This window comes from Helianthus annuus, chromosome 6 (genome assembly GCF_002127325.2).
Source record: "Helianthus annuus cultivar XRQ/B chromosome 6, HanXRQr2.0-SUNRISE, whole genome shotgun sequence".
Classification (NCBI taxonomy): domain Eukaryota; kingdom Viridiplantae; phylum Streptophyta; class Magnoliopsida; order Asterales; family Asteraceae; genus Helianthus; species Helianthus annuus.
This window is the reverse complement of record NC_035438.2, coordinates 109,402,620-109,407,500: the sequence shown is the minus strand read 5'-3', so window position 1 is coordinate 109,407,500 and position 4,881 is coordinate 109,402,620.

The window sequence follows — 4,881 nt, the reverse complement described above, 5'->3', positions numbered from 1 at the left end:
CGAACGATCCCATAATTTATCAGATATTTTACAGATCTGAAAACTATGAGTGACATGTGCATGATAACAGTTGTTGTGTGAGATTTGTGTGTCATATGACATCTTGGTTGATTTTCAGAGTATTTGAATATTCATTTAACCATGATTCACTCGTTACTTTGTTTTTCAACTGAATACAACCAACCTTGGTATCAATGAATTTTGAGCTGAACTGTTATGTCAAATTGATTGTGAGATCGAATTTGACTGTCCAAGCTCTGATACCAATTGTTAGGATCTAAGGCTGTCTATGATTGTGTTTGTTTGCATAAAACGAATAAATGCAGCGGAAATGAGTAGCAAACTTTGTAAACACGAACAAAGGAAAGTGTAGATTGATAAACAATTGCTTTTCATTGAGTCAAAAGATTTACATAAAAGCAAAAGACAGTGCATGCTTACAATCTAAACTCCCCCTCAGCCTAATACACCAGAGTTGGTTGCACAAGATGAAAGGATGAATTGAGGAGAAAAACTCACTCAAAACGATCAAGTGTAACAGTACAGAGTACTGTCATACTTATAGGCAAACCAAACTACTGATATGCTTCAGCTGACGTCACCATGATAGTTGTCACACCCCCAAAATCCCACCTGCGGAGTACTACCGCTTGGAGGCGTGACTGACCAGGATCCAGCCACCAATCATACTGAACAAGCATATAAGTAATTATAAAAGTTTAACCAATACGATTGGTGTTCTAAAACGAATAAGTTTAAGTTGCAAGCGGAAGCATAAGTTTAAAGTTATAACATAAGTTCCAAAAGTTTCAAGTTTAACATAGTCTTGTAGCAATCCCTGTCCCACAACGATCTTCCTCCATGCAAGCTCCCACTGAGTACCTATGGTCCTGCAAAGCATGTAGTAACGAGTCAACAACTAGTTGAGTGAGTTCACGGGTGGGCGTTCGTTTTAGTTGTTTCGAAAACAGTTTACTTTATCTGGCATCTTGCCGTGGGGGTTACCCCATAGTTTAAAAAAAAAAAAAACGTGACCAGTTCATTCCCAGTTACTCCGGCACTCCGGCCGTGGGGGCTACCCCATGTAGTTATCAGGCATTTCGGCCGTGGGGGCTACCCCATGTGTATACTAGACTCGTTACCGTATCGATTGCTGACTGTAGTCATGTTTATGTGCCCTGAAAACATCAATGTCTATCATCATTGACGTGCCCCAGATCCATTAGTTCACGCCCGTCCTCTGCGGCACGGTGTGAGGCTTGTCAGACCTAAATAGCGCTATCTAACTAATGACCCGCTCGCCATTGGCCCGGCGATTAGTCGATACAAAAAGGAGGGACTTCGTGATAGAGTTTTAGTCTAGTACGTTTATCCGTCCATCCGGACGAGGAATTACATTCCTGAACCACTGACGTCCTACCCAAGGTAGACGAGGAACCCACGTTCCTTAACCCCGTTCCCAACCCAGGGAATCCCATGCTTTGTAAGGGTGTGAACTCACCTTGGTTTGCTCGGCAGTCAAACACAGAAGTCAATCAAGTCGCAAGTAGTCAATAACGTCCTAACACGGATATCACGTATAATCAGATTCGAACCAAGTAGTGCACAAATGTTCAACACGTTTGGCAAGCACGTTTAGCAGTAACAGTATTCTAAATCAACAGTAGCACATACGGTTCACAGGTTCAGTCCAATTACTTAGGCCCAAACACGTAAAAGCAGTTAACACAGAAGCCCATCAGTCTGGCCCATTAACTAAGGCCCAAAAAGTGTGGTCTCGAGTCGCAACCGGACTCGCAAGCATGGTCTCGAGTCATGCTGTGTGTTGATCATGGATGGTTGCGAGTCGCAACCGGTGTCGCAACCATGGTTTCGGTTCATCATGCTGAGGTCTCGAGTCGCAACCGGACTCGTAACCTGCGGTCTCGGCTTGTCCTGTTATGGTTGCGAGTCGCAACCGCGTGGTCTCGAGTCATCACGCTGTGGTTGCGAGTCGCAACCAGGTGATTGCGAGTCGGTATGCTGTCATTTTCACGTTCAGGTGCTGATGCAGATAGTCAGATTAATGGTACAATATAATCAGGCCCAAATCCGGAAATAACCAATAGAATCCCACTAACATATTTCCTAATCAGGTTATTGGTCAAAGTGGATCAAAATCACAAGGGTTTTCATATTCTTAACTATCATTCAAAGTGTTCTTCAATTATTCATAACCATATTCATCAAGTATTCAACCTTTATTAATCACTTATTCAACCAAAACTATGAACAAGCATCAAAACACTAAACATAACACACAACTCGGTTTCCATATATGTCCGATTTCATCACAAGTGCAACCCGATTTCATCATTCATTTTTAACATACAATGAATCTATTTTCAACATCAAGCATTTAGACACAAAATATCACAACTCATCTTTTAACATATGTTAACCGGTTATCAACATTGTGCATATTAGAATCATCATAAACATCAAGAACATCATGTAATCTCTAACCATAAACATCATCTTATTCATTCATTCACAAAACACAACAAAAATCAACCATAAAAATACTAACCGGTTGGTGATGTGTGTGTGTGTGCCGATCCAAAGTCCAAATCCGAGAGTTTCTTGTGTCAACCGAGTGGATCCGAGAGTCTTGGAGGTGTGTTTGTGTTCTTAAGGTTTAGAGAGAAAAGTAGGAGAGTGTGTGTGTGTAATGTTCAACAAATGGCAAGAACTAACTAAGGTATGGTATATATATAGTCAAGTTCCAAGTGTGTGCACCCTTAGTGGGTTTCGAGTGGGGGTTCACGGCCCAAAGGCCCAACCGGCCAAAGGTTCTCGGCCCAAGGCCCAAAACCGATTACTATTCACTCGAGACCTCATGGTCTCGAGTCGGGTTCCTTGTTGTTTCGTGTCGGGTTCTCGGTTCACATATAACACGTACACATATACACACGTAACAAAGCACTTATCACATAAAAAGGTTCGCGTTATCATTTTAACTAGTCACATAACGTACAAGCAAGTTACAACGAAAGGTTCTAGATTTCGAGTTGTCACATCATCCCCAAGTTGAAAGAAATTTCGTCCCGAAATTTGATGGCACTCACTGAGGAAGCTAGTCAAGTTGTAAGGTTTTCCCGGTTTTCCTGGGGTGTCACATCCACCCCCCGTTGATCTGGAATTTCGTCCCGAAATTCCGTAGCTTCAGCCTCAGTAGCGTTTGTACTGTTCTCAAACAGTTGGGGATACTTTTGTTCCATCCGATCTTCGCGCTCCCAGGTAAACTCTGGGCCGCGACGTGAGTTCCAACGAACTCGAACAAGAGGTATTCTAGTGCTCTTGAGGACCTTAACATCCCGGTCCGTGATCTCGACAGGTTCTTCGACGAATTTCAACTGTTCGTCGATCGTGAGTTCCTTCAGAGGAACTACGTGCGTCTCATCTGACAGACACTTCTTCAGATTTGACACATGGAAAACGTTGTGAACTGCCCCGAGTTCTGCTGGTAATTTCAGTCTGTAGGCCACCTTGCCTATTTTCTCAAGGATTTCGAAAGGTCCAACGTACCGTGGGTTGAGTTTGCCGCGTTTACCAAAACGAACCACACCCTTCCAGGGTGAAACCTTGAGTAAAACCCGCTCCCCAACCTGGAGCTCAAGTGGTTTCCTGCCCTTATCGGCGTATGCCTTCTGACGGTCACGAGCGGCCGCCATGCGTTGTCGTATTTGAGCAATCCGCTCAGTAGTGTCTACCACATGTTCTGGACCAGTGATCTGACTATCCCCCACCTCTGCCCAACAGAGGGGTGACCGGCATTTACGTCCGTACAATGCCTCAAACGGAGCAGCTTTAATGCTGGTGTGGTAGCTGTTATTATACGAAAATTCCACGAGTGGCAGATGCCTTTCCCAGCTGTTGCCAAAGTCGATTACACAAGCGCGAAGCATGTCTTCTAAAGTCTGAATAGTTCGCTCGGACTGCCCGTCCGTCTGTGGGTGATACGCTGTGCTCATATCAAGACGTGAGCCAAAAGACTTGTGCATTGCCTGCCACAGTTCCGAAGTAAAACGTGCATCTCGATCAGAGATGATAGAAGTGGGCACCCCGTGCCTCGAAACAACTTCCTTGAGGTATATTTCTGCTAAAGTGGAGAATTTATCCGTCTCCTTGATTGCCAAGAAGTGTGCGGATTTTGTGAGTCGATCCACGATCACCCAGATAGTATCGTTTCCGCGCTGTGATCTAGGTAAGCCAGTAACGAAATCCATGGAAATTTGCTCCCATTTCCATTGTGGTATCTCTGGTTGCTGAAGTAGGCCTGAAGGTTTCTGATATTCCGTCTTGACTCGCGCACAAGTCAAACACTTGCTGACGTAAGTTGCTATGTGGGCCTTCATGCTAGGCCACCAATACGTAGTTTTGATATCGTGGTACATCTTGTCCGAACCAGGGTGTACCGAGTAGCGAGATTTGTGCGCTTCATCCATCACAAGTTCTCGTAAATCGCCATAGTGCGGGACCCAGATGCGCCCTGTTACATAATAAGCACCATCTTCCTTCTGTTCTACACGTTGCCTTGACCCGCGTAGAGCTTTAGCTCTAATGTTTTCTGGTTTCAGTGCTTCTATCTGAGCAGCTCGTATTTGCGAAGGTAGACTAGAATGGATCGTGAGTTGTAGAGCTCTTACACGTTTAGGCGTAGTGTCCTTTCGACTGAGGGCGTCCGCCACTACATTGGCCTTGCCCGGGTGATACCTGATAGAGCACTCGTAGTCATTCAGCAGTTCGACCCATCGTCGCTGCCGCATATTCAGTTCCTTCTGCTTGAATATGTGTTCTAAACTTCTGTGGTCGGTGTAGATGGCGCACTTGGTTCCGTAC